Source organism: Candoia aspera, chromosome 4 (assembly GCF_035149785.1).
Source record: "Candoia aspera isolate rCanAsp1 chromosome 4, rCanAsp1.hap2, whole genome shotgun sequence".
NCBI lineage: Eukaryota > Metazoa > Chordata > Lepidosauria > Squamata > Boidae > Candoia > Candoia aspera.
In genome coordinates this window covers 57,984,316-58,007,434 of record NC_086156.1, presented here as the reverse complement: position 1 = coordinate 58,007,434, position 23,119 = coordinate 57,984,316, and the positions used below count along the sequence as shown (strand labels likewise).

At 42.3% G+C, this 23,119-nt stretch overlaps 1 protein-coding gene across 1 annotated transcript in view; it reads right to left on the bottom strand.

Moving 5' to 3' along the window:
- Positions 1–23,119, bottom strand: part of CNTNAP2 (contactin associated protein 2) — a 1,282,126-nt gene that overhangs the window by 405,938 nt on the left and 853,069 nt on the right. The gene's annotated exons all lie outside the window — the stretch shown is intronic.

Below are 23,119 nucleotides of genomic sequence, written 5' to 3'. Positions count from 1 at the left end.
TCTATATCTAGGACTAAGCTGTGGGAGAAGTTGGAAGCTGCCTCAATAGATAGCAGGCTTCTCTACCTAATACGTGCCCTACACTCTGATACCTCCTTGAAGATCAGATGTAATAGATCTGGATCACTTTCCAAGCCAATTAAAGTACAAAAGGGGGTGAAACAGGGCTGCATTTTGGCTCCCCTACTTTTAAACTTTTACATTAATGATATGGTAAGATGCCTAAGTCACTCAGACTTTCACCCTCCTAAATTAGGGGACTGAAATATTGCCCTGCTGCTTTATGCAGACGATGCGGTCATACTTTCTAGGACTCCTATAGGTCTCAAGAGAGCTTTGACATCCTTGGCCCAATATTGTATTAATAATCAGTTAGAAATAAATGATCAGAAAACAAAGATAATGACCTTCGCTAAAGGCTGAAATTTCGCTCCTGGAATATAAATGGGCACAGAATAGAGCAAGTGTCTAGCTTCAAATACCTAGGAGTAGTTGTGCATGCCACTGGATCTAGGAAACCTCACTTTGATTATGCAGCTGATTCTGGACAAAAATCAGCCAATGCCATTCTAAAGTTTTTCTGGAGTAAAGGAGGACACTATATTCCAGCAGCTCTTAAGCTCTTCCAGGTGAAGACATTAGCCCAGCTCCTCTACAGGTCCTGTTTTGGTGCTCCGACTTCAAGCATTACACCTCTGGAAAGAGTGCAGTCAAAATTTATTAGAGCAGTACTCCAAATGCCCAAATGTGTGTCAAACGCTTATCTTCAATTGGAAGTTGGGATGATAAAAGTTGAGGCAAGGGTGCATCTAGCTTCCCTGAACCTTTGGCTAAAACTTAAGCATTATCCCCAAGGTTTAGCGCCACTCATTTTCCAAGATTACTTCCAATCATCTTGGTTAAAGGATATTGAATTTAGTCTCGCAAAGCTAGGGTTTTCCACAGATTTAATTCTTAGGATGGATTATGAACAGGCAAAATTGACCCTGAAGCAAAGGATAAAGGACTTAGAGAGACAAATGGACTTAGAGAAGGCTCCTCATTTCCTATCTTCAGAGCATAATAAATATATTGTCAATACTGCTAACTACCTTTCTCAACTCGAAATTCCTAGCCATCGGAAAGCTTTCTCCCTAGCTCGAAGCCATGCACTCCCTTCTGCAGTCTTGGAAGGCAGATACACAAAAATCCCAGTAGCTGCAAGGCAGTGTCCTTGTAACAATGGAGAGAGAGAAAGCACAGGCCACGTGCTTCTCCATTGTCTTTTTTATAAAGAGCTCAGGAGTAAACTAATATTACCTCTGATCAATAAATATCCTAGGCAGAAAGATATAGACTATATGCAAATGTTACTTATAGATGAACGTCCAACTGTCACAGTTGGCGCAAGTAGCCAGATTCTGCACAGCTGCTATGAAGATACATCAGATTATGATTGGAAAAATGTAGTAATGTACCCCGTGTAATAACTTTAAGTGGTCTATATATTTTACTCTTTTTAATATTTTACGTATCATATTTCTATAGATACTTATATTTGATAGAATATTAGTCATGATAATGTAAATTAATACAATTGTTTTTAAATTTGATTAAGGGGCTCATTTACATTATGTTCTATACGTATTTCAACATTTAATTGGAACTTGTAAATTCAAATTTAAAAATGGTTCATATTTTAAGGCTAATGTGTATATCTTTACAGAATTGTATCTTGTACTGGTCAGTGACTGTAATAAAACTGAACTGAACTGAAGAGTTGCCCTAAACCTAGACTGTTGAAAGACAGCACAATCTGGAATCCTTCAATTGGGGATAATAGAATGGCAGTTCTTGGTCAAGCAAAAATACTAATGAGGAAATATCAGCTTCTACCAAACTGAGCACGAAAGGTGGCTTACAGCTAACACTTCATTTTCAACTTTGGAATCTGGTCTCCCCCTTGTTCTCCTCTCCTTTTCCTTCTCTTCCTTTCCATGCCTTGTCTTTTTAATTCGTAAGTTTGGGAACATGCTCTATTCTCTTTCTCTCTCTCTCTTTTTTAAATGATGCCAACTGTTCGGGAGACAAATAATTCTTGAACTGAGGAATATACAAAGAAGCAAATAAGTGAGACAGCAAGGGTCTCCAAAGAAGTAATTTCAGTTTTAGAAGAATTTTAGAAGCATCTGAGGCTACCATTAAGTTTCTATGAAGTAAAAATTTGATTCAGTGTCTGGACATTTTTAGTGAATAGAAAACAAATGTTTTAAATGCCTTTTACTCTAAAGTGTAAAGTAGCACTGTAGGGGGTTCTTCTGATTTCCATTACATTTTCTCAGTTTACAAATAAAAGGTTAGTATAACTGCTAAAGGCAAGAAGGAACAGTTAAATGTTATGCTAACGACAGTATTTCTTTTTGATCACTAAGTAAAGTTAACATAGGGGTTATAGTATTAACATAATAAAGAGCCAGTTTTTGTTACAACAATAAAATCCAAGAATCTCATTTTCAGGCAGCCCTAGCACAGGATTAAACTCATTTCCAAAGACATACTAAAGACAAAGCACCCTGGCTATAAACTAAAAAGCTACATTTAGTTCAAATATGTCCAATTATATTTGTGTTTTGAAGTGATGCCAATGACTTGCTTTGAGAAAATTTAGTAACTCTGTTGGTGGTCCATGTTGCTTTTCACTGTGCATTTTTGTGATGTAGAAAATAATTTTAAAAAACTTTGACAGACTGACCCCACTATTGTGACCCCTTTGGAGAAGTCTTCTTCCATGGAGGATGAAGAGAAAATGCTCAGAGCTGCATAGATAATCTGCCAAGTCCAATCCAGTGGTGCCACAGCCTGGCTGTTGGCTCTTGGTGTAACATCCTCTGTTGTCCCTGGCAATCCAGCTCTGGATTCTGATCTCAACATTGGGGAATAGCTTTCAAATGTGTGAAAATGTGAGGGCTGCTACACTAACTGTCAAAGGGCATAGGTGAAATATATCAGCCTGCCTAGAAGAGCATTTGATGTGTAATGATCTATTCGGGAATTAAGGCTTACTCAGGAATAGGTTATTTATAGCTAGTAGCTCTGTTTCTGCAGTTAGCTCTGATCAGGATTAATTGCATTGGGTGAAGCTTCCAAAATGTAAACCTTTGCCTGTGAATGGAAGTTTTGTAACAGTCTCTTCTTCGCATATTGCAAGAAGGTATCTGGCCTGGCAAAACCAGGTGACCACTAGATGTCAGTAAAGACATCTGTGCTGCCATCTAGGTTGCTCAGATGTGCATCTCAGATAAGGTCCTGTACTGCCAACTTTGAGGCCAAAACTTTTATAGTTGTCTGGAAGCCATGATAATTGATTGGACCCTGTCACTGCTTTGCTACTAATGCTGGATCTTTTTGATATGAACTCCAGGCTAGAGCTGCTGGATTTTGAGAAATTTTCCTCTTCTGCTTTACCATGCAGATCCCACAGCCACCAATCACCTGATCAGCAGGCATGTTTTCACATGAAGTTTTGTCTAATTAAAGATTAAGTGTAATTAAATGTTTGATGGTATGGAGCTGCAGTTTTTTTTGTTTTTTTTTTGAGGCAGTCAGCTCTCCCACTTCCTACAGCCATCAAGGAGCAATTTGGTGGGTCGCAAATTGCTTTTGGGTACATGGCACCAGGTGCTGTTCCTAGTTCTTTCCACTTAGACAGAAAAAAATGGAGGCAGAAGAAAGTGCCTGGGACCAAGTAGGGGCATGTGTCTGCACCATCCTGGCCAATCAGATCAGATTGTCACAACCCCTTACAGGTCATCTGAATGTGACAGAACAGTTGGTGATGAGTGCCAGATTTTACTAAAAGAGGCCCATATCTCCTGCAGGACAACACTACTTGCAAAACATAACAGCTAAGGATGATTTAAACCTGGCTCACTCATAGACTGAGGATGAGATACAGACAACATCACAGGTGTTGGAAGAAGCTGGCTGAGTGTGTTTCTAGAGAGTAGGAATGTAACCTGAGCAAGAACCAGTGAAGCAGCTTTTCTTGACTTTAACAGAAAAAGTTTATTATAGGAAATACAAGGGGTGGGGGAGAGAGATAGGCAAAGCTCCTACTATAACTAGCTACTTCATATTAGCTCTGAGCAGAGAGTCAGAAACCAAGAGTGAAGACGAAGTATGGTGGGAAGGAAGCACCCAAGATCTTCAGTCTCACAGACAAAGTTTGTCACAGTGAGAGGTAAAGAGGGAACTCCTAACTCCCCATTTACACTCTACTGCCCCTTGTGGTGCAGTGGTAGAAGACACACTTCCAACAAAAGGAACATTGCAACCTGACAAGATGTTGCCAGATTATGTTCATACTGTGGTTAGATAAAGTAGGGAAATACCCAAAGAGGCTCCACATTGCAGCTTTTGAAAAGCAGTGGGTTGCAAATATGCTGCTGTTCTATTCTTCTAGAAACACAACTAACAGGTTTTCTTAATAGAAAGAGAAGAAATGGCACTTTCAGTGGAAAATGGCTCCTGCTATAACAGCTGCTCATTTATTATTTTTTTATTTTTGCAAATGGATAGAAAAAGACAGAGATCACATACTGAAAACCTGCAGGGGATGGGATAGTATTTGCAGTTTTTTCCTTTTGTATGGATTGGTGGGGAAGTGATTTCTGATATTCCAGTTCAAGAAGTGGAACACCGTTTAAATCTCCCCCCTTTTAAACTCTGTTGGTTAGCTGAATGGAGAACAGATCGGCTTATTGTATTTTCTGCTTGTTCTCAATGTACTGAGGCTGGCAGAAGTGTGAACAATTGAATTTAAAAGACCCTTAAAATACTTAATTTTTTTCCAGACCTTTATGAAACTAGAAGAACAATTATATTTGGTTGCAGTTCTCATTATCAGTTTATACTGTGGAGAATTCTTGGTCTAGATAATGTTTGTTAAATTTATATGTCTGTGTGCACATAAACACATGCTATAGGTATTGCCATTTTTAATATCTTCTTGTGGTGTGCAAAGTCAGTCATTTTATTACAGTCTTAGACCAGTACAAGCAATGTGTCCATGAGTACTCTGTGAGTACTCATAAATCTAATTTAAGAGACAATAAATAAAATTTAATAAAAAATTAAAATACATCCATAAAACAACCTGACTAGAATCCATAAGTGAAGTCCAAAAGGAGCAATCTATGTATCAGTTATAAAGTAGGATCTAAAATTATATAAAATGTGATAAAACCTAAAATTACAAAAATGTGATAGTATCTAAAATTTAAGTAAAATGTGATAATATGTAAAATTACAATATATATATATAATAAATAAATAATACATCTGGGTAGCAGATGGTGGAACGTACATGCTGCTGCACCAAGCCTGGCCACGGGCACTGTAATCGACGGCAGTTCATCTATGAGCAGAATCTGGGCATAGGCCAAGTGCAAACTAACTAAATTACTCGTACCGCTAGGTCAGCTTCAGACTGATTTGTGAGGGATGGAGGGATAAATGGGCATTTGCCATCAAATGTTTATAACAAATATGTTCCTTACGTAGATCTCCTTTGCATTGCCTCTAATGCTAAACAAACAGAACAGCAAATCTACTTCAAATTAAGTTCTTAGAATTGCTGTCCTAACAGTCAGGAATCACGCTGAGATGAGGAATAGGTCTCTAGTGTTTATTACTGCTACATAAGACAGAAAATCCTAACAAACTGAAGAAGCATGGGAAAACCCAGACAGATAAACCCTAAAAGTCAAGGCGGGTCTGTTCTGAGTCTCTTTGAATGACTGCTCAACTCCTCACTACTACGCATGCGTTTTCCCCCCTGGATAGGGGCCCCCTCCTGCTCACCATCAGTGCTCATGACAATTGCAGTGATAGCATAGTATAACTGTCCAAAAGATATTCTTGCAACTAAGTAGTTTTTAATGGTGAAGTAAAGAATAAATTAGAAAAAAAAGTTTAAAAAAATCTGTAAAAAGTTATGTGAGACATAATATATATACAATATATATATGTATATGTACTGTATGTGTATGTGTATGTGCATATACACATATAAATACAATCTAGTCCCAGGATTTATTCTTATAAGATTTTGTTTCCTATCTGAACAGTTTCAGAATTGTTTTCTATTAACTTTATGTTTCTTTAAAGTTGTGTCTCAGAAATATTTGTGCATTTTTTAAAAAAAAGCCTCACATGACTAATGTTAGAATTGCACCCAAAAGATGATAGATAGATAGATAGATAGATAGATAGATAGATAGATAGATAGATTGATTGATTTAAAACACTGTCCCTTTTATGCAACCTGGCAGGAAGATTTAATTATGTTTTTAATAATCAACAGCCATAGAAATTTGAAAGGAAAGCTATTTTTATTCTAGTGAAAAGATCAACTGGGCTTTCTAAAAGGATTGCAAAATTATGTGCAATTAATATTTCTGTCTGTTGTGTAAAATCATACTTTTTACTGGTTTGTATATGATCTATCTTCAGCAAAGGATCGTTACCTTGTCGTGGTGCTGGAGCTTGAGCGCCTCAATGATGCCATGAGCTAAACCGTGAAGGGCCACCCAAGACGGGAAGGTCATGACAGAGAGGTCAGACTAAATGTGATCCCTGGGGAAGGTAATGGCAACCCACCCCAGTATTCTTGCCGTGAAAACTAAATGGATCAGTACAACCAGAGATATGTTGGTATATCATCGGAAGATGAGACCCCCAGGTCGGAAGATGGTCAAAATGCTACTGGGAAGGAACAGAGGATGAGCTCAACTAGCCCCAGATGTGATGACGCAGCTAGCTCAAAGCCGAAAGGACGGCTAGCGGCCGACGGTGCTGGTGGCAAATGGCGAATCCGATGTTCTACGGATCAACACACCATTGGAACCTGGAATGTAAGATCTATGAGCCAGGGCAAATTGGATGTGGTTATTGGTGAGATGTCAAGATTAAAGATAGACATTTTGGGCGTCAGTGAACTGAAATGGACTGGAATGGGCCACTTCACATCAAGTGACCACCAGATCTACTACTGTGGACAAGAGGACCACAGAAGAAATGGAGTAGCCTTCATAATTAATAGTAAAGTGGCTAAAGCAGTGCTTGGATACAATCCAAAAAACGATAGAATGATCTCAATTCGAATTCAGGGCAAGCCATCTAACATCACAGTGATCCAAATATACACCCCAATCACAGATGCTGAAGAAGCTGAAGTAGAGCAGTTCTATGAGGATCTGCAGCACCTACTGGACGACACACCTAAAAGAGATGTTATTTTCATCACGGGAGACTGGAATGCTAAAGTGGGCAGTCAAATGACACCTGGAATTACAGGTAAGCATGGCCTGGGAGAACAAAACGAAGCAGGACACAAGCTGATAGAATTTTGCCAAGACAACTCACTCTGCATAACAAACATCTCTTCCAACAGCCTAAGAGACGGTTTTATACATGGACAACACCGAAATCAGATTGACTACATCCTTTGCAGCCAAAGGTGGTGGACATCTATACAGTCAGTAAAAACAAGACCTGGAGCTGACTGTAGTTCAGATCACGAACTTCTTATTGCACAATTTAGGATCAGACTAAAGAGATTAGGGAAGACTCACAGATCAGCTAGATATGAGCTCACTAATATTCCTAAGGAATATGCAGTGGAGGTGAAGAATAGATTTAAGGGACTGGACTTAGTAGATAGGGTCCCGGAAGAACTATGGACAGAAGTCTGCAACATTGTTCAGGGGGCGGCAACAAAATACATCCCAAAGAAAGAGAAAACCAAGAAGGCAAAATGGCTGTCTGCCGAGACACTAGAAGTAGCTCAAGAAAGAAGGAAAGCAAAAGGCAACCGTGATAGGGGGGAATATGTCCAATTAAATGCAAAATTCCAGAGGTTAGCCAGAAGAGATAAGGAATTATTTTTAAACAAGCAATGCACGGAAGTGGAAGAAGACAATAGAATAGGAAGGACAAGAGACCTCTTCCAGAAAATTAGAAACATCAGAGGCAAACATCCAGGCAAAAATGGGTATGATCAAAAACAAAGATGGCAAGGACCTAACAGAAGAAGAAGAGATCAAGAAAAGGTGGCAAGAATATACAGAAGACCTGTATAGGAAAGATAACAATATCGGGGATAGCTTTGATGGTGTGGTCAGTGAGCTAGAGCCAGACATCCTGAAGAGTGAGGTTGAATGAGCCTTAAGAAGCATTGCTAATAACAAGGCAGCAGGAGATGACGGCATCCCAGCTGAACTGTTCAAAATCTTGCAAGATGATGCTGTCAAGGTAATGCATGCTATATGCCAGCAAATTTGGAAAACACAAGAATGGCCATCAGATTGGAAAAAATCAACTTATATCCCCATACCAAAAAAGGGAAACACTAAAGAATGTTCAAACTATTGAACAGTGGCACTCATTTCACATGCCAGTAAGGTAATGCTCAAGATCCTGCAAGGTAGACTTCAGCAATTCATGGAGCGAGAATTGCCAGATGTACAAGCTGGGTTTAGAAAAGGCAGAGGAACTAGGGACCAAATTGCCAATATCTGCTGGATCATGGAAAAGGCCAGGGAGTTTCAGAAAAACATCTATTTCTGTTTTATTGACTATTCTAAAGCCTTTGACTGTGTGGACCATAACAAACTGTGGCAAGTTCTTAGTGGTATGGGGATACCAAGTCATCTTGTCTGCCTCCTGAGGAAGCTGTATAACGACCAAGTAGCAACGGAAAGAACAGACCACGGAACAACGAACTGGTTTATGATTGGGAAAGGAGTACGGCAGGACTGTATCCTCTCACCCTACCTATTCCAACTTGTACGCAGAACACATCATGTGACATGCTGGGCTTGAGGAATCCAAGGCTGGAGTTGAAATCGCTGGAAGAAACATTAACAATCTCAGATATGCAGATGATACCACTTTGATGGCTGAAAGCGAAGAGGAACTGAGGAGCCTTATGATGAAGGTGAAAGAAGGCAAAAGCTGGCTTGCAGCTAAACCTCAAAAAACCCAAGATTATGGCAACCAGCTTGATTGATAACTGGCAGATAGAGGGAGAAAATGTAGAAGCAGTGAAAGTCTTTGTATTTCTAGGTGCAAAGATTACTGCAGATGCTGACTGCAGTCAGGAAATCAGAAGATGCTTAATCCTTGGGAGAAGAGCAATGACAAATCTCGATAAAATAGTCAAGAACAGAGACATCACACTGACAACAAAGGTCCGCATAGTTAAAGCAATGGTGTTCCCCATAGTAACATATGGCTGCGAGAGCTGGACCATAAGGAAGGCTGAGAGAAGGAGGATAGATGCTTTTGAACTGTGGTGTTGGAGGAAAATTTTGAGAGTGCCTTGGACTGCAAGAAGATCAAACCATTCCATCCTCCAGGAAATTAAGCCAGACTGCTCACTTGAGGGAATGATATTAAAGGCAAAACGGAAATACTTTGGCCACATAATGAGAAGACAGGACACCCTGGAGAAGATGCTGATGCTAGGGAGAGTGGAGGGCAAAAGGAAGAGGGGCCGACCAAGGGCAAGGTGGATGGATGATATTCTAGAGGTGACGGACCTGTCCCTGGGGGAGCTGGGGGTGTTGACGATCGACAGGAAGCTCTGGCGTGGGCTGGTCCATGAAGTCACGAAGAGTCGGAAGCGACTAAATGAATAAATAACAACATATGATCTATGCACTTTAGTTCTTTTTGTGTCTGATGATGAATATATTTTGGCCTTTGACTGTAAATAAAGATAATCTAATGTACCTTTAAAAGATACCTTAAGCCTTCATGTAATGGAATTTTTTCTTCCTCTTACCTTCTTTTTCCTACTCTTTCCCCCACTTCTAGTTGTGAGTAACCAGCCCAGTGACCTACTCCCTCTCCTGCTGGGTAGACTGGGAAATGACTTCCCTAGCACTTTTGACCTATACTGTCTCTCCCCAGACATTCATGCTTTAGAATGATTAATTCCCTGCAGGTGGAGAACTAGCAGGCAGCCAATAACCAATTTCCTTTTTCAGTTTGTTCAAGGATATTCTGAAGTTCTGAGAGATGCAGAACTGTCAGCTGAAAGGAGAGGGATGGGAGAGGGTTACTCAGGGCTGATGCAAAAGATTTGATAAAAAATTGCCAGTTTATGATTACAGCTGCAATTTATACCTCTTATCTTTCTTACAGTGTATACAGAAGTTCAAAATCATGCAAGATCTTTTGCTCTCAGAAAGGGTTATAGGATTAAGGCCCATGCATCCTTTTTTCCTGTGCCCTCTACAACACCAGTCATTTCCAAAATCAAATTACTACCATGCCACAATAGATTAAGGGTGGATGCTCCTGCTCCTGCTCTGAAGTTCAACTTCTTATAGAGTGCCATCAGAAAGGGTTGTCTTTAAATATTCATTAGAAAAAACCCTGTCCTGTGCATTATCATTACACTGCTCCCAAAGTCATATTAAAGAAGAAATCCACAGCAAAGTCAGAACAACATTTCACACTTACTGATTCTACTTAACAGCACTGATTAGAACAGCTTCCATTTTTGTCAAACAAATTATTGCAAACTGCATTTATATTTCCATTGCTCTTTAAACATTTTGGTATAAGCCTTGTAAAGGAAGAATAAGTGCTATTACTCATACCCAAGAGTACAATATCAGCCAACCTAAGATGGCTTCATATTCTCCATAGAATGACTGTAGACTATCATTTAGCTCCAATCTGAGGCTGAAATTTGCATAGAAATCATGAAAAGCAACATATATATGTTTGTTAACTGATCTGAATTTCAGTTGGAAAAAGACTTTTCTTATATCACTTTAAATTACATTATTGCAAAACCCAGTAATCAGAGTATTTACTATTTTCTCTGCTATTTTTTTGCTGCTGATATTATCATTTTGAGAAATTCTATATAATTACTTACATAATTGCTAATAAAATAATGACTGTAATCCATGGAAATTAGATGTTCATGTTCAGTGACTGCTAATGAATGCTAACCAAAGTCTGATTAATCAACCCAACCTATTCCACAAGTGCTCCTAGGAACAGGCAGTAAGAAGCACATTAATACTGCATGATGGGGAATTATTAATGTATAGTTTCAACCAACAAATTATAAAATCATCTCTGTATTTTGGAAGGCATTTCTAAATGATCTTGAAGCCACATACCCTCAGTAATATCTGTTCCTAGGAGGTGAATTAGATGAACAGATGCTACATTGTTAATTTCTTAAAAGAAGGCATCAGAGACATTCTGTGGTACAATAGCTTGAAAATAAGGCTGATTGTTGGAAATAGCTGCTGTAGGCAGAATGATGGGCTTACTGATAGGATATTTAGGTTGCACACTTCATTTTACCTTAAAGCCAGCAATAAAGGGGGAAGCAAAGCAGGTGTTTCTGCTCTCCTTCACATATTTTCATCGACAACTCTGGCTTTGCTATAGTGAGGCAGCCTTTAGACTTATCACAGCTCAGCAGAGGAGGAACAGATGGTACAATGAGGGACAAATTAAAAATGGAGCCTGAGACTGAACATTGGAGGATGTAAACATGGAGGGAGAACTTTCTAACTGCAATCTGATAACCCTGCTTCTAGTGTTGAGGGAAAAAAAAATAAAGTAAAAAAGTAAGGTAAGAAGATCTGAGTAAAAATATGAGCAAAGTAGACACCTTGACTACATGCAACATTGTGTAGATGACTTTATGATTTTTTTTTAAATGAAGCTATTGCTGTGGCAAGTTCAAATGTTAGAATAACATTTTTCTCATACTGGGTCAGCTCTGATGCTCTGGATATCTGTCGTTCCTTGTCTAGGTACTGTCGAATTCCATTTTTCCCAAGAAAGTAACTAGTTTTCTTCCTGTAGTTAGGAAGTAGATGTCTTTATTTCCCTTTTTCTTTGTTCATGGATAGCATTGTACTGTATTTTTATCATAGAGACTGATGTCCTCTTTCAAAAGCATTTACTTGGATAGAGAAAAGAGTGCATATTAAAGCAGGGGTTTTCATACTTTTTCAGGCTGTGGAACCTATTCATTAAAAAAAACAAAACCCTGAAATCCCTGATCAAGAGGGCTTCTGAATATAAGCTGACGATCCCCACCCTTTCTATTATACCTTAGAAAAACTGCTAAGTACCTAAGTGAGAATGGATGGCTGGTTTTTTTTTTCCTTAGCCCATATGAACTTTTATGTAAAGCTAATCTACTTAATTTTATGTAGTGAAGATATAAAACTCATCATGTAATTTTATATTTTCTCAAATAATAGTTTCAGTATATAAAGGAGTATGATCACAGTAGTTGAAAACTAACCAAATGCATCTGCTGGAGTCAGTAGCCATAGCATGCAAATTACAGACTATGTTGTTTATACATTTTTAGTTTTCTCATTTAGTAAATCTGAAAATGTTTTTCAAGTAGAACAATTAGCCTATTGTCCACACTAATGATAATGTGCAATGAAAAGAAGATGACTCAAATTCTTTCTTCCTAAAAGCACTTCTTGATGTTATAAACTCATTATTAAAATGACTCAGAATATTTCCTAATAGGAAAAAAATTACATTTTAGGGGAAAAATAATCAAAGCTCATTAAGCTCCTAGGGCACTAAATGGAGCTGACATTTAGAAGAGTGAATCAATGCATTCCTTTCCCCATTTGTTGTTTAATCACATTCAAAAACAAAGGGTGAAATGTTTGTTCAAATCATATTTTTAGGAACAAAATCAGGAAATGCACTGCAGGATCTCATTTCATCTTCTTAAATAAATTCTTCTTGAGAACAATCATTTAAAGTTTTGATGTATGAATTAAATAAATTTAACATTTGCAATGTGAATCTTGATATATATTCCCTGACCTACAAATACTGTGTTGGTATCAGCCTTATTTACTTAAGGAGGTAAAGGTAAAGGTTTCCCTTGACGTAAAGTCCAGTCGTGTCCGACTCTAGGGGGCGGTGCTCATCTCCGTTTCAAAGCCTTGGAGCCGGCGTTGTCCGTAGACATTTTCCGGGTCATGTGGCCAGCATGACTCACAGAACGCCGTTACCTTCCCGCCGAAGCGGTACCAATTAATCTACTCACATTTGCATGTTTTCGAACTGCTTGGTGTGCAGGAGCTGGGACGAGCAACGGGAGCTCACCCCGCCGCGCGGTTTCAAACTGCCGACCTTCCGATCGACAGCTCAGCGGTTTAACCCGCAGCGCCACCGCGTCCCCTCTTTACTTAAGGAAGACCAACTGAAATAACTAGGATTTGTCATAACTTATTTTTATTTTATTTTATTTTATTTATTTTCTATCTTGCCCTTACTATTTTTATAAATAACTCAAGGCAGGGAACATACCTCATACTCCTTCCTCCTCCTATTTTCCCCACAACAACCACCCTGTGAGTTGAGTTGGGCTGAGAGAGAATGACTGGCCCAAAGTCACCCAGCCGGCTTTCATGCCTAAGGTGGGCCTAGAACTCACAGACTCCTGGTTTCTAGCCCATTGCCTTAACCACTAGACCAAACCACTAGACCAAACTTCTCTGACTTCTTCCTTAGCACTCAAATGTGCTTTGGTGATGGAAATTTGGTCAACAGCAGAAGAGACTATCAGGGACTGGGGTATCCCATTAGTGTTTGCTATCCTTGTGAATGACATGATTGGATCAAATTCAATGTAATTATTTATCTAACATCAGCCTTTCATGCCAGGATCAGTGGATTAGGTTAGTTGGATAGGATGTCAGAATGGGGTGAGGTAGCCAGGGCAAAGGAATGGAGACTCACACTAAGATCATGACAATCAGAAGTAGGTGAGAGGAGGAATGCAGTGTCATGAGTGAGGATGGCGAGCAGGGGGCTCCCATCCAGGCTGTAAAGTGCATACATAGTACTGAGGAATTAGGTGGCCATTCAAAGAGACACAGATCGGGACCGCCTTAGTCTTTGGGGTTTAGATCTCTGGGTTTTCCCACGCTTCTTCAGTTTGTTAGGATTCTTTGTTATGTAGTAGTAATAAAACACTAGAGACCTACTCCTTGTCTCAGCGTGTTCCCTGGCTGTTAGGACATCAATCCTAACAAACTCCTCCTCCCATCGAAAGAGGGAGGAACAAAGAAATTAAAGGGGAGACATTTGGAAATGTCTTCAGAAAACCAAGAATTTCGGCTCGCCATCCAACAATTGGCAGCAGCCCTGCAACAACACCAACAACAGGTAGATCTACAGGTCAACACATTACAAGCTGCCATGCTACAGCAGTTACAACAACCAGCTCCGATTAACCCACAACCGGCGCCAGCAGCAGCAGCAGCAGCAGCAGCTCTGCCAGTAGTCTTGAGATCCCAGGGCAGGCTACCAGAGAAGTTTGGAGGAGAAGCAGGACAGTTGAGAACCTTTCTCACACAGTGCACTATGTTTTTCGACAGCAGACCGGCAGAGTTTCCCACAGACAGAACCAGAGTCACCTTCATCTTAAGTCTGCTAAAGGGACCAGCAGCCAAATGGGCTATTCCCATGGTGGAGAACAACGACCTGATTCTCAACGACTACCAGAACTTTTGGCAGGTTTCTGAGCACACTTTGACGACCCGATCAGAGAGGTCACTGCCAGCCAGGAAATTCGGAAGCTCAAGCAAGGTAACAAGAGGATGGGAATCTACATTGCTGATTTCAAGTTGTTAGCAGGAGATCTGGACTGGAATGAGAGTGCATTAAAAGACCAATTCAAACAGGGGCTGGATGAAGAAATTAAGAATGAATTAGTGCACCAGGAAACACCAGCTAACCTAGAAGCCTTATATCAGCTGTCTGTGGTCATAGATGCCAGGCTAGAAGAGCTCAGACAGATGCAGCCAGGGAGAAACAGGGCCCTCAGAGCACTTCCAGGATTTCCAGCTCTCTCCATGGCATCCACTCACTCAGGACCAGAGGAGCCAATGCAGATCGGGGTGAGCAGGAGGCTTATTTCCGAGGCTGAGAGGCAGAGAAGGAGAGAGAGAGCCCTCTGTTTTTAGTGCGGAGCCCAGGGGCACATGGTGAGAGCTTGCCCAGCGAGAAGCCAAGCAACTTCAGTAAGACCCCCAGGGCAAGCAGCTGAAACAAGAGCCATCTCCGCCTCTGCTTCCAACTAGGGAAACTCCGTCGGTCTCCCTCCACAGAGCTCAGCAGGGAGACCATCAATCAATTAAGGAGGGCTCATTCCAAGGATTCCAGGCAATCCTTTTACTACTTACCAGTAATAAGGCACGTCAACCCAGAGCACCAGGTCAAGCTAGAGGCCCTCATGCATTCCGGAGCTTCAACCAATTTTATTGATGTGCAGACCGTACAAGACTTCAACATCCCGACCATAGAATTGCCATGTCCTATAGAAGTGGAGACCACTGATGGCCAGCCCCTCAAGGCAGGGCCGATTAGAAGGTTCACAGAACCGGTGCAACTGACAACGGGAGACCACACTGAGTGGATCCAACTTTATGTTACTGCATCGCTTAATGTGCCTGTAATCCTAGGCATGCCTTGGCTGAGGATCCACAACCCATTGCTAAACTGGGCTATGGGAGCAATCTCCTTCCCAGCTAAGGAATGCCAGCACCACAAGATTCAAGCTGCTCTCCGCTCTCCAGCAACCAACGCAGTCACGGAGGCAGGGGGGGTCCAGTTGCCAGCCAAGTATGCAGATTTTGCAGACATTTTCAGCGAACAAGAGGCCACAGCACTACCCCCCCATAGGGACTGTGATTGCACCATTGAGTTGATACCAGGAGCCAGGATTCCAGCAAGGAAACAATATCCCATGTCTCCCAAAGAACTAGCCACCTTAAAGGATTACTTGGATTCTAATCTCCAAAAGGGGTTCATCCGACCATCTACTTCCCCAGCGTCTGCTCCTACCTTCTTTGTACCAAAGAAGCCTGACCCATTGGCACCTGCAACCCAAGAGACACCCATGAGAGTGGTCCACGATTTCAGTTTTTTAAATAAACAAACAAAAAAAGAAACTTATTCACTGCCTTTAATCTCTGATTTTCTGGATCGATTACAGAAAGCACGCATTTTTACCAGGTTGGATCTCAGGAATGCGTACAATCTGATCCGGATGAAAGAGGGGCATGAATATCTGACTGCCTTCGACACCAGGTTTGGTAAATTTGAGTGCCTTGTTTTGCCCTTTGGCTTGTCTAATGCAGGAGCCATATTTTCCCGATTTATGAATCAAATTTTCTCTGATTTACTAGATAAGTATCTGGTCATTTATCTAGATGACATATTAATTTTCTCTGAGGATGCTACAACTCATGTAACCCATGTACGTAATGTCTTGCAAAGACTGAGAGAGAACAAGCTATTCGCCAAGCTAGAGAAGTGTGCCTTTGATTTAACTGAATTACATTTCCTGGGCTATAAGGTATCAACAGAAGGCATATCCATGGATCCTTCTAAGGTCCAGGCAATTCTCTCTTGGCCACCTCCCTGAAATGTTAAAGAAGTACAAAGATATCTAGGATTTTGCAATATCTACATACGGTTCATAAAAAAATTTAGTGACAGGGCTAGACCCCTCACACAGCTTTTGAAGAAAGGATCAAAATTCATTTGGGGGGAGAGAGAGCAAGCAGCCTTCCAAGAATTTAAGCAACGCTTTGCATCCCAGCCGCTGTTAAGACACCCTGATCCCACGAAGCAATTCATAATGCATTCAGATGCTTCCGATATTGCCATTGGGGCAGCGTTATTGCAATATACAAACAAAACCGAGAATACATTGCTTCCGTGTGCCTTTTTTTCACGCATACTCTCACCAGCAGAGAGAAAGTATGGTGTTTTTAACAAGGAGTTGCTGGCAATTAAAGCAGCATTCCAAGAGTGGAGGCACTGGCTAGAAGGTGCAGCCTTTCCTGTGAAAGTTTGCATCAATCACAAGAATTTACAGCTTCTACAAAACACCAGATCCCTCACCCCACACCAAATCAGATGGAGCCAGTTTTTCTCCCGTTTCAATTTTGTTATTTCTTATGTTCCTGGGGTGCAAAACTGCTTGGCAGATGCCCTGTCTCAATCCATTCAGGCAACCCCCGCCACTCACCAGGAGGTACAGGCTACTATATTACAACCTCACAACTTTGATCAGTCTATGAGGGGGAACCAAACAGAGATTTTAGCAGCAGGCAGACAAGCAGAGGACCTATTTACAAGAGTCAGAGCTCAGCAGCAACAGGACCCAAATGCCAGGGCCAGGATGGATGACTCCAGAGGGCCCCGCAAGACACTGCCTCACCATTCAATGTGGAGGCAGGAGTCCTCTGGCATAGTGGGCGATTATATATTCCCCCTTCATTGAGGGAAGAAGTACTGAGACTTTGCCATGACCATCAAACGGCAGGACATGGAGGTGTTTTCAAAACTCTCCATAGAGCTCTGAGAGACTACTGGTGGCCTAAGATGACTGCAGACATAAAGGGCTACGTGGCTTCTTGTCATACCTGTAGATGAGCCAAGCCTCTCCCAGGGAAGCCCACAGGACTCTTGCAACCCCTACCCACCCCCAGTAGGCCTTGGGATACTATCTCCATGGACTTCATCACTGATTTACCCCTGGTCCAGGGGCTGACTTCCATACTAGTGGTGGTGGACATTTTCACAAAAATGGCGCATTTTATTCCTTGCAAGGGCCTCCCATCTGCACCAGCCACAGCGCAGTTGTTCATGGACCATTTTTTTAGGTATAGAGGCTTGGTGAATCACTTGCTGAGTGACAGAGGCCCACAGTTCACTTCCAGGTTCTGGAGGGCCCTTTTCCAGTCATTAGGGGTCCAGATCCACCTGTCATCATCGCATCATCCTGCTAGTAACGGGCAAGCCGAGAAAATTAACCAATGGTTACAGCAGTATCTCAGGTGTTATACCACTTATCAGCAAGACAATTGGCCAGCCCTACTCCCCATGGCAAAATTTACATATAATAATTCTGTACAGTCCTCTACCAAGATGTCCCCTTTCCAGGCACTCTACAGGATTAACCCTCGGGTGTTGCCCACCTCCTCCCAGCAGGGAACTGTTCCAGCCGCAGCTGATTTTCTTAAAGAGCAACAAGCCGCACAGGAGTTGTTAAAGGAGCAGCTGAACAGGGCAAAGAGTGCTTACAAGAGGGCGGCAGATGCTCACAGACAGGAAGGGCCAGCGATTGCAGTAGGAGACAAAGTGTGGCTCTCTACCAAGTTTTTGAACTCTACCAGACCCTCCAAGAAATTGGACTCTAAGTTTGTGGGCCCTTTCACTGCGGTACAGCAGATAAATCCAGTGGCTTATCGTTTACAGCTACCAGCATCCATGAAAGTCCATCCAGTGTTTCACAGATCATTGCTAGCCAAAGACCCTCCCCCAAGTGCCTTACGATCGCAACTGCCCCCCCCCACCTCCAGTAATTGTGGAGGGGGAGGAGGAATACGAAGTTGAGGAAATTCTGGACTCTAGGAGGAGGGGAAGGGGCATCCAATATTTCATACACTGGAAAGGGTACCCTGAGGAAGAGCTCATGTGGGAGAATGCCAGAGATGTACATGCTCCAGCACTGGTTCATCGATTCCATCAGCTTTTCCCTCACAAACCCAAGCCTTGCACTCTACCAGAGATTCCTCACTTGGATGAGCAGGCAGAGGAATTCGTAAGTTTGCACCTTCCACCCCCGCCTGAAGCCTTGACTCCAGTTACAGAAGAGGGGGGGGGCCCGCAGCCCTCCACCTCAGGCATGCATTTCCCAGGGGGGAGGGGGGACGACTCTTCTAATTATCTAGCTATTTTCCAGCAGCGGCCACCTGGGCCAGAAGCGTTATCAGACTTGGAGAGCAGCACTGAGTCATCCTTGGAGGAGTTTTCCTTTGAAGACTTTCCATCGTTGCCCAGTTCCCATGGGACCTTAGAAGCAGACGGCGAATCTTATCAAGACTCTGGAGGGGAGGGGGCTGAAATGGAATGTGAACCTGGAGGGGAGGGTGATGTCATGAGTAAGGATGGCGAGCAGGGGGCTCCCATCCAGACTGTTAAGCACATGCGTAGCACTGAGGAATTAGGTGGCCATTCAAAGAGACACAGATCAGGCCCGCCTTAGCCTTTGGGGTTTATATGTCTGGGTTTTCCCATGCTTCTTCAGTTTGTTAGGATTCTTTGTTATGTAGCAGTAATAAAACACTAGAGACCTACTCCTTGTCTCAGTGTGGTTCCTGGCTGTTAGGACATGCAGGGACACTTCTGGACACCACTGGAGAAATGGGATCTATATATGGGTGAAAGTCCCTTCTTCTAATCCATTTGTTCCAGAATGGCCCAGGTCATCAAATTATCAAGTGCCTTGGTCTCAGCTGGAAAGTACCAGATCTGGTAGTGGTAGATAAATATGCAGACCTGCTATGCACTACTAGCCTGAACAACAACAGTGATGTAGTCGTGCTGGATATGTTCCCTGCTTGGTTTCTGATCCTGAAGCAGCCGCAGTGCCAAGGTCAGAGTGCTGCAATTGTATATGAGATCTTGGCAGAGTCCAAAGCACTGGATGCAAGTGTCTATGAGTAAAATTGGACTGTAGGGAAAAACTAGGGCTGCTGTTGGTATACAGATCACTCCTGCGTTGTTAAGGCAGCCAGGGAGGTGACCTATAGGTGGGTCCGTGCTGTGGTGTCAGCCTCATTGAGAGAGGTGGTGGTGCTTTTGTACTTGTAGGTGGCAGTGGTGTGCTCCCTACTCAAGACGCTGGCCTTGGGTCCAACAATTTTAGACAAATACCATCCTATCTCTAACCTTCCCTTTTTAGGGAGGGTTCTTGAGAAGGTGATCAGCCTGCAGTTGCAGAAAATGCTGCAAGAAGCAGATTATCTAAACCTGTTTCAGAAGGGTTTCAGCCTGGGAGTCAGTACTGAGACAGCTTTGGCATGCTTGTTGATGACCTGTGGCAAGGTTGGGATGGAGGTAGTGCATGCATCCTTGTGTTCCTTGATCTCTCAGCAGCCCTTGATAGCATAGATCAAAGTATCCTACTGGACCTGCTGCAGGAGTTGGGAATTGGGGGCACCATTTTACAGTGGTTCTCTTCCTTCATTCCTGGCCTGTTCCAGTGTGTGTTGGTCTGTGTGTGTGGCGGGGGGAAGTCATCCCCTAGTCCCCTCTTATGTGGAATGTCACAGGTTTAACACTCTCCTCCTGTTTAACATCTAGATGAAGCCAGTGGGTGCTCATCTGCGAGTTTGGGGTTCAGTGTCATCAATATGCTGAGTATGCCACTCCATATGGAGTGCGTCTACACATGCGAAACAAGTTGACATTGCTGTAAATGAAGCAGTACGAATTGTGGCAGGATGTCTTAAACCTACACCAATCGAGAAAATGTACCCCCTTGTTGGTATTGCACCACCCAAGATCAGGAGAGAAGTACCAGCAGTGGCTGAGAGAACAAAACAAGAGAATGATCCCCAGCACCCTCTGTATGGGTACGAGCCTCAAACCCATTGACTAAAACTTAGGAAGAGTTTCATGGCAAGAACAAATACTCTTGAGGGCACACAAGAGCAAAACTGAATTGGAAGATGGAGAAGTCACTAACCAAAGAAGAGTCCCAGAGGAGAACATGGCTGAGGGATTTGACCTCCCTTATGTTATTTGGAGGACTCTGAATAGGTTGAGGGTTGGAATGCCTAAGTGTAAGACTAATATGTATGCTCAGATGGGGATTGCTGACGGATAATAACATGCTGTGTGAATGTGGAGAGATGCAGAATTTGGCCCACCTGCTGACCTGCCAGTTATTACCTATAGTATGCACTGAAAATGACTTGTTTTTGGCCAATGACAAAGCCAAGAAGGTGGCGTCATATTGGCAGCTCAGGGTTTAATGTGGATATGAAAGAAGAAGAAGAATATGCTGATGAGACCTAATTATATCTTTCAACTCCAGGCTGGCCAAGTGAGGCTGTCAAAGTCCTGTCCCAGTGCTTGGAGGCCTTGCGGACCTGGATGGGGAAGAACCAGCTGTGATTCAATCTTACCAAGACCAAGGGGAGCTTCCTGGACCTGCGGATTTGCCACCTGTACTCTTGGATGGGGTAGTACTTCCCCATTCAATAATGGTGCACAATCTGGGGCTCCTCTTAGACTCACAGCTAAGAAAGAACAGGTGGCAGCTGTGGCCAAGGGGAGCTTTGCACAGCTCCATTTGGTGTGCCAGATACATCCTTTTCTGGATCAAGGGGCCCTTTGGTCACCTCATGACTCAACTACTGAAATATGCTTTACAAGGGGCTGCCCTTGAAAACCACTTGGAGGTTCAGCTGGTCTAGAATACAGCAGGTAGTGATGCTTCAATATGCCGACATGACACCTCTGCTTTGTGAACTATGTTGGTTGCCAGTATGCTTCCAGGTAAGATTCAAAGTGCTGGTCATCAGGCATAGGACCAGGTTATTTGAGGGATCATCTGTCTCCCATGGTTTTTGCCTGGCTGGTATGTCTTGGTAGAATTGGTACACTCCAGGTTCCTTTGATAAATAGTACCATCTATTGGGACCCAGGAAGTGTGCCTTCTCTGTGGCAGTGGCTACCCTTAGGAATGAGATTCCTTCCATCTCAAAATCTGTGTGGCTCCCACCCTGTTGTTTTCCAGGCCCTGGCTAAAGATGGATGGAGCCCCTTGCTGGATGTGTTTTTGTCTATATTTTTGTATAGAGTGACTGGATCCCAACTTGTTCTTTGTTGCATTGTGTTTTTAATTGTTTATTATATTGTGAGCTACCCAGAGCTGGTTTGCAGTTGGGCAGTTCCATAAATAAATACATAAAATGTCAGATGTTGACATTTGTCCTTTACCATAATCAGATCACTTGCTTGTGAGGCTGCAGATTTCTAGTGACTTGAATCTCCACATGAGCAAAGGGGCCATTAAGATGTTCTGTTCCAGGTTCCTGATAGCTTTCTGAGGATGCTTGGGAATTCTCCAATTATAAGGCAGTTAACTTTGTTTCATATCTGTTCAATTTCTGATACAAGGATATGGTCAGAGCTTTCAGTGAGATTGCTCCTGTGAGGCCTCTTCCCATTCACTGATCCTGCGTGACTCCCTAGTATACTGAAGCCAGAGGAGATGAAACAAGTGAAAAGATGCCTAGAGTGATGATGGTGTAAGATTAGAATTGAATACATCTGAGCATTGGTGTATACCCAGTTTCAGGTTGATACAGTAGTGATGGGCGTGGTGAAACGTGTTCCTTGCCACTCTTATTCTATCTGCAGATTTCTGCCTGAGTAATGGGACTAAGTTCCTTTTAGGAAATGGCAGTTATCTTCACAGGTGAAGTCATTCACATCCACCTAAGACTTGACATTGGCTAGGCACAGACAATCAAAGTAAGCATCGCAGTATTTGGCAATGCTATCTGGGATTCTTTTGAGCTGGTGGAACCTGAGAAAAAATAATGCTGTGTAGTATGAACACCACCATCTGTGAGTTTGATTCCATACCTGGCTTCTCCAGACATCTAGGTGTTTGGCTGCACTCAGGAGACATTGAGTAGCTTTTTGAAGGAGGGAGTAATATTCTCCCTCTCAGTCCAGCCACACTGAAAAACTTCTGCCTTGTTTCCAATCTGCCATTCTAAGGAAATATTGCTGAGAAGGTAGAGGTGAATTAGCTATCGAGGATCCTAGAAGAAATGGACATCCAGATCCATTTCATGCAAGATTCAGGCCCAAGCTTGAGATGGAAATAGTATTGGATATTCTGGTGGATAACCTTCATGAGGACTTGGATGATTCCATTCAATAGTAATTGGGAAGAGAAACTGAGCCTATGGATTTTCCAATGTGGAATTCCACAAGGCTTGTTCCTTTCCTCCAAGTTATTTAACATCTATATAAAACTACTGGGAGAGGTCATCCATTGATTTGATGCAAAATATCATCAATAGATTGAAGTTATTCATTATACATTGTGAGCCCAGGCTGAGCCAAAGATTCAGTAAAAGTCCTGTACCAGTGCCTGCAGGGTCTCAGAGTATGGAGGAGAAAAATTAAATTCAGATTAAGCCTGTAATGGTATGTGCGAATGACCTTGGGAGACTAG